Below are 18,620 nucleotides of genomic sequence, written 5' to 3' on the forward strand. Positions count from 1 at the left end.
ATACCCGCTTCCCAAAGCCCTCCAAAATGAGGGGCAGAGGGAGGATTAAATAACCATTTAATATTTTCTGAAGAAATATAACCCTGTAGCTGTTCATCACGTTGAACAATAGAAAAGGCTTTCCTTAATTCTTTATTTGCTCCTATAAAATTCGTTGCACAATCACTGTGAATTTCACACGGTTTGCCTCTACGAGCTATAAACCGCTTAAGTGTCGCGAGGAATGATTTTGTTGAAAGATCTCCAACTAATTCTAAGTGTATTGCTCTTGTAGTAAAACAAATAAATAGACATACGTAACACTTAAAGATTTTGACTCCTCTACCCGGACGATATTTTATGTTAAATGGTCCTGCTAAATCAATCCCTACACGAGAAAAAGCTCTACTTTGAGTAACTCTTGAAGCGGGTAAATCTGCCATTAGCTGAGTTGCAGTTTGCGCTCTAACTCTACGGCAGATAACACATTGGTTTATACACTTTCTTATAATATCTCTAGCATTCACAATCCAAAATCTATGTCGTATGACAGAAGTGAGTAGCTACGTACCTGCGTGAAGATACGTGTCATGATAATGCTTAATAATTAAACGCGTAACATTGTGATTCTTAGGTAAAATCATAGGATGTTTCTGATTATTTGAAACTGTAGAGTTTCTGAGCCTTCCGCCTACACGCACGCATTACTCCCGCGGAATCCAAGAAAGGACTTAAAGACAGTAATTTACTTGATGTCTTCAACGGTTTACCAGAGTCTAAACAGAATAATTCTTCTGGAAATTCGGCTCTTTGCACAATCCTAACAATCATAGAAGTAACTTCACAGAATTCTTCAGTAGATAAATAACCCTTTATATGCTCTGTAGGTAACTTACTACAATTATTTCTGAATCTTAAACACCACGCTAACACTCGACATAACTTTAACCATGATGAAAATCTTGAAAACACACTAGGCTCTTCAAATTTGGAAACATTTGAACTGAAACTCTTTTTCAATTCCTTCAACATAACTTCACCCTCTAATTCTACACTTGAATTTTGCTGTCCTCCCAGTCGGGATATTGATGAACTCCTTTTTGAATTCGATTATATACCACAGACAGAATTTCCTAATGTACTTATCTGTGGAGACTTTAATGCGTCAAGCTCGCTCTGTGGGTCCTCAAAAGAAGACTCTCGCTCCGCATCACTTATTGATTTCATTGAGATGCATTCTTATGTTATATTAAATTCTACGTCTTCCCCCCCCCACCTTTGCAACTGTTAGAGCTCAAGGTTAGATCGACATCACATTATCTTCTCCATCATTAGCTCCTCTGATACAGTTTTGGAAGGTTAATGACATGATTACACTTAGCGATCATCGATCAATTACCTTTACTCTACAAAGCATGAATAATATTCTTGTCAAATGTCGCTACAAGACATCTTTCAGACAACTTGCTAAATTGAGATCCTCTTTGTCTCCTTACTTGGATGGGATAATCGCCAGTTTTAATGCCTGCGATTCACCCTCAGCATTGGATCGGGCATATGAACATTTCATCGATTGCTGTACACGAGCTTGCCAACACACTTACTTACATTAAGAAGTACTTTTCTCATACCTCTTCCGCTTGCCGGACGACAGATACTTTTCCATTTGCAACCTCCACCAGACACTTCATGGCCACATTGGTTACAACACATACTGCAACATCTCACGTTATATGGTAAACTGATTGACATATTACGGAACTGTTCGGACCGCTGCGCCTATAATAATGCAAACCTTTCCGCTTCCTAGTGTCACACTAACACATTATTGTTCTCAACATCAGTGTTCCTGTCTTTTTGTATCATATGTAACTGTATCATCTGTAACATTTGTGTTACTGTATCATCTGTAGAATGTATCATCTGAATCATCTTCTGTATGAAACAATTTTAAAGCTCAATGCACATATTATGCTCCCATTGCATCTTAATTATTTTGTGTCTACCTCGAACCTTATGCCTCTTGTCATTGCCATTGATATAAACCTGATTTTTACTGATTTAATATTTGCACATACTGTACTATTCTCTTTGATAACTAGTCTGTACATAATTTGTTATTGCATATAGTATTTTTGTATATTGACTGTATTATAAACTTTCTGCATGTATTTTACCTTATGGCAAAGATGTCTGTAATACTACTGTACGTTCCGTTGCTTAAAATAGTGGACTGTAAATTGACTTGATATTACTTCAGTATAGAACCCAAAAAACCTCAGAGTCATAACGTTGACCGAAACTTCTTTATTGACTTTCAAACAGTAAGTTAGTTGAGGAACGGCGAAGACCACACAAACTCCGACTTCAGTGGCGGCTTACCAACACAAACTCAGAAGAACCTCTGCTTAGTTGAAACTCCAGTAATTCACAGCCACTTCAAAGCTCTAAACGCGAGCTTTAAAAACCTAACAAATTTGCGTCTGCGCCGCTCCTCGGTACAAAGAAAGAAGTACAATTTGCATAACATGGAACATACCCCCACCCTTGAAGTCCCAAGGGGGTTCAAACAATAAATTTAAACTGTTGAACTGCATAAACCTGAAAAATAAAAATTAAAGTCTTTAAATCAGGAATTAAATGGCAAAGCGCATAGCTTTGCTATAGGTCGTTTTATTTCACCATTAGACGTGCGTAAACTCACCACTCGAACTTTCTCATCCGGACCAGGATACACTTTAATAATTCTACCTAATTTCCAACGTAGCGTAGGTAGATTTTCGTTCTTAATAAGAACCATATCACCAATCTTCAGATCTTGTTGTAACGTGCACCACTTGGGTCTCTGCTGCAATCTAGATAAATACTCACTGCTCCATCGATTCCAGAAATGTTGAAATAACCTTTGCACGTTCCTCCAACGGTCACTGCAGCTCATGGTTTCTTGAATTTGGTTAGATTCTGGAATAGCGCTTAAAGCCGCTCCGGTTAAAAAGTGTCCTGGTGTTATCGCCTCCAAGTCGCTACAATCACTTGAAGCTGGTACCAAAGGCCTAGAATTAAGACAGGATTCAATTTGGGTTATTAATGTCAAAAATTCCTCGTATGTTAAAATAAGTGTTCCTAAACATCTTTTTAAGTGATCTTTCATAGACTTGATACCCGCTTCCCAAAGCCCTCCAAAATGAGGGGCAGAGGGAGGATTAAATAACCATTTAATATTTTCTGAAGAAATATAACCCTGTAGCTGTTCATCACGTTGAACAATAGAAAAGGCTTTCCTTAATTCTTTATTTGCTCCTATAAAATTCGTTGCACAATCACTGTGAATTTCACACGGTTTGCCTCTACGAGCTATAAACCGCTTAAGTGTCGCGAGGAATGATTTTGTTGAAAGATCTCCAACTAATTCTAAGTGTATTGCTCTTGTAGTAAAACAAATAAATAGACATACGTAACACTTAAAGATTTTGACTCCTCTACCCGGACGATATTTTATGTTAAATGGTCCTGCTAAATCAATCCCTACACGAGAAAAAGCTCTACTTTGAGTAACTCTTGAAGCGGGTAAATCTGCCATTAGCTGAGTTGCAGTTTGCGCTCTAACTCTACGGCAGATAACACATTGGTTTATACACTTTCTTATAACATCTCTAGCATTCACAATCCAAAATCTATGTCGTATGACAGAAGTGAGTAGCTACGTACCTGCGTGAAGATACGTGTCATGATAATGCTTAATAATTAAACGCGTAACATTGTGATTCTTAGGTAAAATCATAGGATGTTTCTGATTATTTGAAACTGTAGAGTTTCTGAGCCTTCCGCCTACACGCACGCATTACTCCCGCGGAATCCAAGAAAGGACTTAAAGACAGTAATTTACTTGATGTCTTCAACGGTTTACCAGAGTCTAAACAGAATAATTCTTCTGGAAATTCGGCTCTTTGCACAATCCTAACAATCATAGAAGTAACTTCACAGAATTCTTCAGTAGATAAATAACCCTTTATATGCTCTGTAGGTAACTTACTACAATTATTTCTGAATCTTAAACACCACGCTAACACTCGACATAACTTTAACCATGATGAAAATCTTGAAAACACACTAGGCTCTTCAAATTTGGAAACATTTGAACTGAAACTCTTTTTCAATTCGTTCAACATAACTTCACCCTCTAATTCTACACTTGAATTTTGCTGTCCTCCCAGTCGGGATATTGATGAACTCCTTTTTGAATTGGATTATATACCACAGACAGAATTTCCTAATGTACTTATCTGTGGAGACTTTAATGCGTCAAGCTCGCTCTGTGGGTCCTCAAAAGAAGACTCTCGCTCCGCATCACTTATTGATTTCATTGAGATGCATTCTTATGTTATATTAAATTCTACGTCTTCCCCCCCCACCTTTGCAACTGTTAGAGCTCAAGGTTAGATCGACATCACATTATCTTCTCCATCATTAGCTCCTCTGATACAGTTTTGGAAGGTTAATGACATGATTACACTTAGCGATCATCGATCAATTACCTTTACTCTACAAAGCATGAATAATATTCTTGTCAAATGTCGCTACAAGACATCTTTCAGACAACTTGCTAAATTGAGATCCTCTTTGTCTCCTTACTTGGATGGGATAATCGCCAGTTTTAATGCCTGCGATTCACCCTCAGCATTGGATCGGGCATATGAACATTTCATCGATTGCTGTACACGAGCTTGCCAACACACTTACTTACATTAAGAAGTACTTTTCTCATACCTCTTCCGCTTGCCGGACGACAGATACTTTTCCATTTGCAACCTCCACCAGACACTTCATGGCCACATTGGTTACAACACATACTGCAACATCTCACGTTATATGGTAAACTGATTGACATATTACGGAACTGTTCGGACCGCTGCGCCTATAATAATGCAAACCTTTCCGCTTCCTAGTGTCACACTAACACATTATTGTTCTCAACATCAGTGTTCCTGTCTTTTTGTATCATATGTAACTGTATCATCTGTAACATTTGTGTTACTGTATCATCTGTAGAATGTATCATCTGAATCATCTTCTGTATGAAACAATTTTAAAGCTCAATGCACATATTATGCTCCCATTGCATCTTAATTATTTTGTGTCTACCTCGAACCTTATGCCTCTTGTCATTGCCATTGATATAAACCTGATTTTTACTGATTTAATATTTGCACATACTGTACTATTCTCTTTGATAACTAGTCTGTACATAATTTGTTATTGCATATAGTATTTTTGTATATTGACTGTATTATAAACTTTCTGCATGTATTTTACCTTATGGCAAAGATGTCTGTAATACTACTGTACGTTCCGTTGCTTAAAATAGTGGACTGTAAATTGACTTGATATTACTTCAGTATAGAACCCAAAAAACCTCAGAGTCATAACGTTGACCGAAACTTCTTTATTGACTTTCAAACAGTAAGTTAGTTGAGGAACGGCGAAGACCACACAAACTCCGACTTCAGTGGCGGCTTACCAACACAAACTCAGAAGAACCTCTGCTTAGTTGAAACTCCAGTAATTCACAGCCACTTCCAAGCTCTAAACGCGAGCTTTAAAAAGCTAACAAATTTTCGTCTGCGCCGCTCCTCGGTACAAAGAAAGAAGTACAATTTGCATAACATGGAACATACCCCCACCCTTGAAGTCCCAAGGGGGTTGGTTCAAACAATAAATTTAAACTGTTGAACTGCATAAACCTGAAAAATAAAAATTAAAGTCTTTAAATCAGGAATTAAATGGCAAAGCGCATAGCTTTGCTATAGGTCGTTTTATTTCACCATTAGACGTGCGTAAACTCACCACTCGAACTTTCTCATCCGGACCAGGATACACTTTAATAATTCTACCTAATTTCCAACGTAGCGTAGGTAGATTTTCGTTCTTAATAAGAACCATATCACCAATCTTCAGATCTTGTTGTAACGTGCACCACTTGGGTCTCTGCTGCAATCTAGATAAATACTCACTGCTCCATCGATTCCAGAAATGTTGAAATAACCTTTGCACGTTCCTCCAACGGTCACTGCAGCTCATGGTTTCTTGAATTTGGTTAGATTCTGGAATAGCGCTTAAAGCCGCTCCGGTTAAAAAGTGTCCTGGTGTTATCGCCTCCAAGTCGCTACAATCACTTGAAGCTGGTACCAAAGGCCTAGAATTAAGACAGGATTCAATTTGGGTTATTAATGTCAAAAATTCCTCGTATGTTAAAATAAGTGTTCCTAAACATCTTTTTAAGTGATCTTTCATAGACTTGATACCCGCTTCCCAAAGCCCTCCAAAATGAGGGGCAGAGGGAGGATTAAATAACCATTTAATATTTTCTGAAGAAATATAACCCTGTAGCTGTTCATCACGTTGAACAATAGAAAAGGCTTTCCTTAATTCTTTATTTGCTCCTATAAAATTCGTTGCACAATCACTGTGAATTTCACACGGTTTGCCTCTACGAGCTATAAACCGCTTAAGTGTCGCGAGGAATGATTTTGTTGAAAGATCTCCAACTAATTCTAAGTGTATTGCTCTTGTAGTAAAACAAATAAATAGACATACGTAACACTTAAAGATTTTGACTCCTCTACCCGGACGATATTTTATGTTAAATGGTCCTGCTAAATCAATCCCTACATGAGAAAAAGCTCTACTTTGAGTAACTCTTGAAGCGGGTAAATCTGCCATTAGCTGAGTTGCAGTTTGCGCTCTAACTCTACGGCAGATAACACATTGGTTTATACACTTTCTTATAACATCTCTAGCATTCACAATCCAAAATCTATGTCGTATGACAGAAGTGAGTAGCTACGTACCTGCGTGAAGATACGTGTCATGATAATGCTTAATAATTAAACGCGTAACATTGTGATTCTTAGGTAAAATCATAGGATGTTTCTGATTATTTGAAACTGTAGAGTTTCTGAGCCTTCCGCCTACACGCACGCATTACTCCCGCGGAATCCAAGAAAGGACTTAAAGACAGTAATTTACTTGATGTCTTCAACGGTTTACCAGAGTCTAAACAGAATAATTCTTCTGGAAATTCGGCTCTTTGCACAATCCTAACAATCATAGAAGTAACTTCACAGAATTCTTCAGTAGATAAATAACCCTTTATATGCTCTGTAGGTAACTTACTACAATTATTTCTGAATCTTAAACACCACGCTAACACTCGACATAACTTTAACCATGATGAAAATCTTGAAAACACACTAGGCTCTTCAAATTTGGAAACATTTGAACTGAAACTCTTTTTCAATTCGTTCAACATAACTTCACCCTCTAATTCTACACTTGAATTTTGCTGTCCTCCCAGTCGGGATATTGATGAACTCCTTTTTGAATTGGATTATATACCACAGACAGAATTTCCTAATGTACTTATCTGTGGAGACTTTAATGCGTCAAGCTCGCTCTGTGGGTCCTCAAAAGAAGACTCTCGCTCCGCATCACTTATTGATTTCATTGAGATGCATTCTTATGTTATATTAAATTCTACGTCTTCCCCCCCCACCTTTGCAACTGTTAGAGCTCAAGGTTAGATCGACATCACATTATCTTCTCCATCATTAGCTCCTCTGATACAGTTTTGGAAGGTTAATGACATGATTACACTTAGCGATCATCGATCAATTACCTTTACTCTACAAAGCATGAATAATATTCTTGTCAAATGTCGCTACAAGACATCTTTCAGACAACTTGCTAAATTGAGATCCTCTTTGTCTCCTTACTTGGATGGGATAATCGCCAGTTTTAATGCCTGCGATTCACCCTCAGCATTGGATCGGGCATATGAACATTTCATCGATTGCTGTACACGAGCTTGCCAACACACTTACTTACATTAAGAAGTACTTTTCTCATACCTCTTCCGCTTGCCGGACGACAGATACTTTTCCATTTGCAACCTCCACCAGACACTTCATGGCCACATTGGTTACAACACATACTGCAACATCTCACGTTATATGGTAAACTGATTGACATATTACGGAACTGTTCGGACCGCTGCGCCTATAATAATGCAAACCTTTCTGCTTCCTAGTGTCACACTAACACATTATTGTTCTCAACATCAGTGTTCCTGTCTTTTTGTATCATATGTAACTGTATCATCTGTAACATTTGTGTTACTGTATCATCTGTAGAATGTATCATCTGAATCATCTTCTGTATGAAACAATTTTAAAGCTCAATGCACATATTATGCTCCCATTGCATCTTAATTATTTTGTGTCTACCTCGAACCTTATGCCTCTTGTCATTGCCATTGATATAAACCTGATTTTTACTGATTTAATATTTGCACATACTGTACTATTCTCTTTGATAACTAGTCTGTACATAATTTGTTATTGCATATAGTATTTTTGTATATTGACTGTATTATAAACTTTCTGCATGTATTTTACCTTATGGCAAAGATGTCTGTAATACTACTGTACGTTCCGTTGCTTAAAATAGTGGACTGTAAATTGACTTGATATTACTTCAGTATAGAACCCAAAAAACCTCAGAGTCATAACGTTGACCGAAACTTCTTTATTGACTTTCAAACAGTAAGTTAGTTGAGGAACGGCGAAGACCACACAAACTCCGACTTCAGTGGCGGCTTACCAACACAAACTCAGAAGAACCTCTGCTTAGTTGAAACTCCAGTAATTCACAGCCACTTCCAAGCTCTAAACGCGAGCTTTAAAAAGCTAACAAATTTTCGTCTGCGCCGCTCCTCGGTACAAAGAAAGAAGTACAATTTGCATAACATGGAACATACCCCCACCCTTGAAGTCCCAAGGGGGTTCAAACAATAAATTTAAACTGTTGAACTGCATAAACCTGAAAAATAAAAATTAAAGTCTTTAAATCAGGAATTAAATGGCAAAGCGCATAGCTTTGCTATAGGTCGTTTTATTTCACCATTAGACGTGCGTAAACTCACCACTCGAACTTTCTCATCCGGACCAGGATACACTTTAATAATTCTACCTAATTTCCAACGTAGCGTAGGTAGATTTTCGTTCTTAATAAGAACCATATCACCAATCTTCAGATCTTGTTGTAACGTGCACCACTTGGGTCTCTGCTGCAATCTAGATAAATACTCACTGCTCCATCGATTCCAGAAATGTTGAAATAACCTTTGCACGTTCCTCCAACGGTCACTGCAGCTCATGGTTTCTTGAATTTGGTTAGATTCTGGAATAGCGCTTAAAGCCGCTCCGGTTAAAAAGTGTCCTGGTGTTATCGCCTCCAAGTCGCTACAATCACTTGAAGCTGGTACCAAAGGCCTAGAATTAAGACAGGATTCAATTTGGGTTATTAATGTCAAAAATTCCTCGTATGTTAAAATAAGTGTTCCTAAACATCTTTTTAAGTGATCTTTCATAGACTTGCTACCCGCTTCCCAAAGCCCTCCAAAATGAGGGGCAGAGGGAGGATTAAATAACCATTTAATATTTTCTGAAGAAATATAACCCTGTAGCTGTTCATCACGTTGAACAATAGAAAAGGCTTTCCTTAATTCTTTATTTGCTCCTATAAAATTCGTTGCACAATCACTGTGAATTTCACACGGTTTGCCTCTACGAGCTATAAACCGCTTAAGTGTCGCGAGGAATGATTTTGTTGAAAGATCTCCAACTAATTCTAAGTGTATTGCTCTTGTAGTAAAACAAATAAATAGACATACGTAACACTTAAAGATTTTGACTCCTCTACCCGGACGATATTTTATGTTAAATGGTCCTGCTAAATCAATCCCTACACGAGAAAAAGCTCTACTTTGAGTAACTCTTGAAGCGGGTAAATCTGCCATTAGCTGAGTTGCAGTTTGCGCTCTAACTCTACGGCAGATAACACATTGGTTTATACACTTTCTTATAACATCTCTAGCATTCACAATCCAAAATCTATGTCGTATGACAGAAGTGAGTAGCTACGTACCTGCGTGAAGATACGTGTCATGATAATGCTTAATAATTAAACGCGTAACATTGTGATTCTTAGGTAAAATCATAGGATGTTTCTGATTATTTGAAACTGTAGAGTTTCTGAGCCTTCCGCCTACACGCACGCATTACTCCCGCGGAATCCAAGAAAGGACTTAAAGACAGTAATTTACTTGATGTCTTCAACGGTTTACCAGAGTCTAAACAGAATAATTCTTCTGGAAATTCGGCTCTTTGCACAATCCTAACAATCATAGAAGTAACTTCACAGAATTCTTCAGTAGATAAATAACCCTTTATATGCTCTGTAGGTAACTTACTACAATTATTTCTGAATCTTAAACACCACGCTAACACTCGACATAACTTTAACCATGATGAAAATCTTGAAAACACACTAGGCTCTTCAAATTTGGAAACATTTGAACTGAAACTCTTTTTCAATTCGTTCAACATAACTTCACCCTCTAATTCTACACTTGAATTTTGCTGTCCTCCCAGTCGGGATATTGATGAACTCCTTTTTGAATTGGATTATATACCACAGACAGAATTTCCTAATGTACTTATCTGTGGAGACTTTAATGCGTCAAGCTCGCTCTGTGGGTCCTCAAAAGAAGACTCTCGCTCCGCATCACTTATTGATTTCATTGAGATGCATTCTTATGTTATATTAAATTCTACGTCTTCCCCCCCACCTTTGCAACTGTTAGAGCTCAAGGTTAGATCGACATCACATTATCTTCTCCATCATTAGCTCCTCTGATACAGTTTTGGAAGGTTAATGACATGATTACACTTAGCGATCATCGATCAATTACCTTTACTCTACAAAGCATGAATAATATTCTTGTCAAATGTCGCTACAAGACATCTTTCAGACAACTTGCTAAATTGAGATCCTCTTTGTCTCCTTACTTGGATGGGATAATCGCCAGTTTTAATGCCTGCGATTCACCCTCAGCATTGGATCGGGCATATGAACATTTCATCGATTGCTGTACACGAGCTTGCCAACACACTTACTTACATTAAGAAGTACTTTTCTCATACCTCTTCCGCTTGCCGGACGACAGATACTTTTCCATTTGCAACCTCCACCAGACACTTCATGGCCACATTGGTTACAACACATACTGCAACATCTCACGTTATATGGTAAACTGATTGACATATTACGGAACTGTTCGGACCGCTGCGCCTATAATAATGCAAACCTTTCTGCTTCCTAGTGTCACACTAACACATTATTGTTCTCAACATCAGTGTTCCTGTCTTTTTGTATCATATGTAACTGTATCATCTGTAACATTTGTGTTACTGTATCATCTGTAGAATGTATCATCTGAATCATCTTCTGTATGAAACAATTTTAAAGCTCAATGCACATATTATGCTCCCATTGCATCTTAATTATTTATGTCTACCTCGAACCTTATGCCTCTTGTCATTGCCATTGATATAAACCTGATTTTTACTGATTTAATATTTGCACATACTGTACTATTCTCTTTGATAACTAGTCTGTACATAATTTGTTATTGTATATAGTATTTTTGTATATTGACTGTATTATAAACTTTCTGCATGTATTTTACCTTATGGCAAAGATGTCTGTAATACTACTGTACGTTCCGTTGCTTAAAATAGTGGACTGTAAATTGACTTGATATTACTTCAGTATAGAACCCAAAAAACCTCAGAGTCATAACGTTGACCGAAACTTCTTTATTGACTTTCAAACAGTAAGTTAGTTGAGGAACGGCGAAGACCACACAAACTCCGACTTCAGTGGCGGCTTACCAACACAAACTCAGAAGAACCTCTGCTTAGTTGAAACTCCAGTAATTCACAGCCACCTCAAAGCTCTAAACGCGAGCTTTAAAAACCTAACAAATTTGCGTCTGCGCCGCTCCTCGGTACAAAGAAAGAAATACAATTTGCATAACATCGAACAACTACTATACTGCCAATGTCTCTGTATTTTTTGAAATATGCTCAATAAATGCCCGTCTGACCTGTCTCCACGGACTGAACAATTCTGATAGGAATTCATAGGTCAGAAGTTCAGCCCGTGGCGCTCAGTACGCTCAATGCCGTTTGGGAGGTCAAACTCTAAAAATAAATGTATGCAATCCAATTTAAAGCGACCATTCAAAATTCCATATCTTGTATCATATTAATTTTGTGTGGATGTGGTGAACTTACGTAATGATTAAAACCTATGTTTATTGTTCTCAAAAACACTGTTCGTCTTAGAGAGATAGTAACCAAGAAGGTTCACTACAAGTATACATTATTTCTAAAAAACAAACAAACAAAAAAAATATATATATATATATATATATATATCTGAAAGGTTTCAGATTTTGAATTACGTCCAAAGAGGCGTTTTGTGAGCTACCTTTATTTATCAAATATTCTTTGCACTTAAATCATAATATTCCGCAAAATAATTTTAAAATGAGCATATCTTTAGATCTTTAGAATTTCCGATACACAGTTCCGCGCGCTGGAGATAAAAAGGTTTTCTTTTTTTTTTTCCCTCTAGTAGAGTGTTGTCATTGCTCGCTTTGAAATCCTTGAGTTTGTTAATCAAAAATTCGTTAAAGAATTACAAAATATGAAATCGATAATAAAACAAATTTCAATTTTGGTCTTCCAGATGCGCATATTCGTAGGAGGATTACGTCATTCAAAATTCGATGACTCTATGTACCGTTTTATCCCAATGCGAGAAATATACGTACATTTATGCATATTATTCATTATTCAATTTCTTCAAATATAATGCAGGACTCTAACATTTGGTGGCAACAGTTGGAAAAGTGAAACGGACATTTATAGTGATTCAACGCAAAATCGCAAAACGAAAACAATAGTCAAAGGGGACAAAGCCCCTTTGGCCTAATAATTTTCACTATAAGAGTATAAATTAACAAAAGTGAAGAAAATAATCTCATAATTAACTTAGCAATTTTTTTTTTATAGATAAGGTCATGCAGTTACTTGCCTTCCTTTTACTAATTTTTTTTTTTTTAGATTATACTTTTTTGAAAAATTATTTATTAATGACCTTTGTTAGTTAACTCAATTTTTAAAATTTTATTAATTGCTATAAGTTGCATTAATTTTCTATGCTTAAGGTTCCTTCTTACTTTTTCAGCAAAAATTTATTAGTTGATAAAAAAATATGAAAGTAAAAATAATCCTTCTTTCCATCTTGCGCTCACAAATCATTATAGGCATATCCATAAAGCATGTCTGCAATGTTATCTTCATGCGATGATTTGTAGATATTTTATTTTTTACCACGATATTTTCGACAACGTTTTTAAACTGCGAAGTTTTCGAACCGCTTTATTTTCGACAACGATATTTTGCACCACGATGTTTTCTAGCACGACGTTTTTGCCTTGCGTTGTTTTCTCCGCGACGTTTTCGTTCGCGATGTTATCGCGGACACCAACGTTACCATGTAGGAACCCCTTTTGAACGTATAGCCTTTGACAACCTGAGACCTCTGCCATGAGCTAGTGATGGCATCAGATACATCCTCGTTGTCATTGATTACTTCACCAAGTGGCCCGAAGCGTCTCCATTCCTGATCAAGAGGCTGTTACAGAAGCAGAAGTAATGATACAGTACTCGATTTCCAGGTTCGGAGTGCTTCTTCAGTTACATTCTGATCAAGGAACAAATTTTGCATCGGCTCTAATTAAAGAACCCTGCAAGCTATTCGGCATTGACAAATCAAAATGACACCTTTACATCCTCAGTCAGACGGTATGCTACAGAGGTTTAATCGAACCATCCTTAACAATCTCTCGATGGTGGTTTCCAGAAACTAACAGGACTAGGACAAGACGTTACCTCTATTTTTACTGGCTTATCCCAGTGCTGTCCACTAGACTACTGACTATTCCCCATTCCAGATGCTCTTTGGTCGTGAGCTCCGACTGTCTTGCGATCTCTTGTTCAGTCGCGCTCCGGATGCGCCTTCATCGCCTGAGGAGTACATCCAAGATCTCCAGGCCCGGTGTGAAGTGATGCACAAGCGAGTCAACCTCGCGGCAGAGACGATGAACACCCGAAAGCTACAGGACATCGATTCAACGAAGAGACAAGGTGTGCTTGTGGAATCCGATTCGACAAAAAGGACTCTGTCCTTAACTACAGTTACCTTGGGACAGCCCATACACTGCCCTAAACAGGCTAAACAACAGCAGGCTGAACAACAAGTAGTTCGGATCCATAAGTCATCAAATTCTAAGCCTAAAGTCATTCATTATGACGGGCTAACTCCTTACTACGGCCATAGTATGTAGTGTATAAAATGTAAATAGTATAAGGTGACCATGGTCCTTTTTGTGTCTACATTTGTATTTATGCACTCATTTATTGATTTGTATTTGATTTTTTTAAGTTACTTATTGCAATTATTGTTTTTATTGTATTGATGCTTTAGTTGTAAGTATGGTTTACTGTGCAGGGATTGTACTGTCCGATACGTGCAGTCCCCTTGGGAAGGGGGCAGTGTTACGAATTTTGTATTTAAATTGCTAATTTTAGTTGAACTATAATTAAAATTGTAGTATTTCCCCGTGCAGTACAGAGCGAGACAAATTTTAAGAGAAAGCTATGCCGAAAAAGTAAAACTACATGAGCAAGTGCATTTAACATTGAGTAAATGGATATCTCGGTAATTTGTATTGAAATTGAATAAATGGAACTGACCACTGTGTTATCTGTAACCGTAATTCTCTCCTCTTATTGCTTTCGAGAAATCTCGAGAAGCAGAAATTAATAAAAATTTCTCGCTATCGGTTGAAAATTATAAAAGGCCGGAGATAGAGCGTGTCAGTTCAGTTGCTTACTTACTGTTGTTATTTCTGCGTGAATTCAGATATCTGAATTAGCATTCCCTTTAGATGTTTCTTACGCTTTGTATTTAATGTTTTTAGTAGTATGAAATACAACTACTTATTATACTGCGTGATACTGTGAACACTTGTACGAATATCTCCGAAGAAAATTCAAGAGTTCTGATATATATTTCTGTTGATAAGAATAAATTTTATTAACTTATTATCAGACTTGTGCATTCAATTTATTACGAGCCTGTAGGCACGCAACAATATATTTTATTTTACCGCATCGTTACGTGTGTCTTATCATCTCCGTCTGAAAATTTACAACACCGCTCTTACTGTTATATAGTTGCTCAGGAAATGTTCCTGCTGTGCAGTTCAGTATCTACATATTGCTGTTAAGCAGTTCAGTACCTACATATTGATCACAAGCACGCCATACGCAGTTCCTTCAAACTAACTTGGATTTTTAAGATGTCAAAAAAATAAGATTGCCTATGGGAACAAGATATTAATACGGTAGTATACCATGAGGTCGAGAACTCTCTACAAAGTGAAGATCGAAGACAGTTCTCAGTTTTTAGTTCAGAATTGACTTGACAGAATTGATAAATGGTTACTTTCAGCGCCACATACCTGCCACCTTGAAGTATAAAAAAACCAGGGATTTTTTTTTTTTTTTTTTTTTTTTTGCACTGCGTGATCATGCCATTGCAAAAAACTTCCAATTGACTCAATAATGAGCAATACAGGTAATTTATAATAGATGTTCATTAACCAGTTAAAAACAATGCATTAAACCAGGGGTCTACAAATTTTCCACCCTTAGGGCCATACTTGATTACTCGAGTAAGTTCCAAGGGCTAAAACCGTATTAATTATCTGGACATCTGGTGATCAAAAGCGAAATAAGTAGTACCCTCTATACGCTAACTGCTAGCAGTCCTTCCGAGAGAGCAGTATAACAGTTAAACAGGAAGGCGAAGAAAGCAAAACTGTCTGTTGTGAAATTAAAGTAGCGCCAAAGGGAAGCCAAGCTTCAAGAAGAAGAAGAGAAATAAAGTACTGCGTAATCCTGTTTAAAAGATATCATCGAACCGCCCGACGCCCATACGTAACATAATTTTGATTTGAATTGTTGTTTTTGTGTTTGATTTACTAATATGAAAAAGAAGCGAAAAAAAGACAGTGAGAGAAGAACATTCAAAGATCAATAGAAATTTCAATATTTCGTAATTCATTCCAGTAATAAGGCGCTATGTTTGATTTTTCAATGAAACCATAGCCGTTCTCAAAGAATATAACATTAAACACCATTATGAAATTCAAAATATACAGGAAGTTTGCAGATAGAAAATTTTGAAGCGTGAACTGCAATCGCAGCAATATTTGTTTACGAAAGTCAATACTGCAACTCGTGCCAGCTTTCGTAATCGCATCACCGATGGAAGAATGACCAAAGACTACGTAATTGAAAGTGGCTGAAGAAATGTGCCCCAAAGAGGTAAATTTATTCAAGACTGTCAGTTTGTCAGCGAAACCCATGATTCGGAAGGCAGAAGGCAAAAATATATCATCTGAACTGTCTGACAAAAAGCGGGCATCTTGAGTGGTTTTTCTCTTGCCTTGGATAAGTCAACGGATGTGCCAGATACTGCTCAGGTGTTGATAGTATTCACGGCACGACTACTGGGGAAGATACTTTTAAGGAAGTTGAAAATGCCACTAATAAAAAGACCCTTTGATGGAAAAACTTGAAATTTATTACAACTGATGGAGAGAGAAACATGTGTGGTAAAAATGAAAGAATGGCTGCTCTTGTGTCAAAGGCTGTAGAAATTAAGGGTGGTTCAAAACCATTAGTCTTACACTGTATCATTCATCAGCAATGCTTGTGGGGGAAATGTTTGGATATGTCTGAACTTCTAAAACTAGTCATATCAGTTGTTAATTTAACCTGATCTACTAGGCTGAATCACCAATAATTCCACAAGTATTGAAGAGACTGGAGAAAATGACTTACTATATCATACAGCCGTACGCTGGCTTGTAGGATCGTACTCTCTTTGGTAACATAATCTTTACTAGAGCCTACTAAGAAACCTAATGACTTCTCAAACAGGCATAAAGAATACTAGCACAGAAGAAGGTTAAGAATAACCATTTATTATTCGTCAAACTCTAAACAGAAAAAGTACGCACTTCGTGCTTACATTAATAGCGGCAACTTGCAGTGGAACTTAAGAATCGTTACATAATAAATTCAAAAGATAAAGAGTAGTGCCGGACTAAAAATTTAAGTTAAGGCTAACTAGGTTGACTCAACAATCTACCCGGCGTTATACTTATTTAAATGGCCAAAAAGACGTATCAGCAACTCCGCGTAACAACAAGGACAGACTTGTTACATGCGCTGGCTAGGGAAAACATGCTCTGAATAAACTACAAGATTTACTCGTTTAAATACTCATTTCACTTACTTTAAATTTGCATCCTGGTGAGGAAATGAGAGGTTCAGGAAAGGTACTAAACTTAAAATGATTTGTTATGCAAAATAAGGATTAGTTGCATAAAAGTCCTTCAGCGCTTTTTCGAATTTCGAGCAGTGATCGAATTTTTTTTTAATGAAAAGCATCGTCCTCTTACCGAATTACAAAATAGCGAATGGCTTTCAAGTTAACACTCTATGTCGATTTGACAAAATATATGAATGAACTGAATTTGAGATTGAACGGAGAAAACCAGCTTCTCCCTGATTTATACACTAACATCAAATCATTGGCCCACGATTTGATGTTAGCGGACCGAGTGGTAAAAGCCGCTGAACACTGGTAGTTTGGTCCAAGGTTCAAGTCCTGGTGAACAGGCTGGCTGCACGGGCATTTTCCTTATGTGTAACGTGGATACGAGCCAGTTTCCCTTAAAAAGACCCCCACGGAGCATCCCTCCCTTTCCGTGTAGTGGCTAGGGGGGGGAACGGTAATAAGAAAAAAAAAATCAAATCATTCCAGCAGAAAATAATACTATTTCAATCACATTTACGTAAACAATGCTTCCCACATTTTAAAATATGTGTAATATCAGCCACAACTTAACTGAAATGTTTATTAGAAGCATCTTGTACTAATAAAAATTTGCCATCGCTACTCGTCGGTTCTTAGATCCAAACACTGAAATCGATACAACACAGAAGCTAAATTTCAAAAATTCATTCCCCAAATATGCAGCTTAGGTACAGCAGGATAACTCAGACGTCTAGCTGATTGCCACAGCACTCTCTTTAAACTAGAAATTCATTCGCCATTTAAACTCAAAAAAATTTTTCATCCTGTTTATGAAAAAAGAAAGAGAAGGTACAGAAAAGAATCAACATAAAAATATAGTGTTGGCTAAAATAAACTTATTACACTAATATTTACATATAAATGTTTTAATAACAACACCTAAATCATAATTCTATTACAGAAGAACATCAGATGTAAAATAAGTATCTTACAAGTAAAATTAAAATAAAGGAAAAAACTAATATTTACAGTAAATCAAGCTTAAACTCTTTCAGTTTAAAATGCATATATTTTCATAATTTTCAAATTGTCGGTGAAAAGTGTACAGTAAATTTTAAAAAAATCAACAATTAGATGATATTTAATCTTAGATTGACCGTGATTTTAGTTAAATGCTGTACGCGTTTTAGGAGGTGACATGAACCCTGAAGACAATCTTATCAGACTATCCCTCAACATGTACAGAACTTTTAATTAAAACTAGCACCAAACTACAG

Source organism: Stegodyphus dumicola, chromosome X1 (assembly GCF_044657685.1).
Source record: "Stegodyphus dumicola isolate Sdum_Otavi_A_Nest chromosome X1, ASM4465768v1".
Lineage (NCBI taxonomy): Eukaryota > Metazoa > Arthropoda > Arachnida > Araneae > Eresidae > Stegodyphus > Stegodyphus dumicola.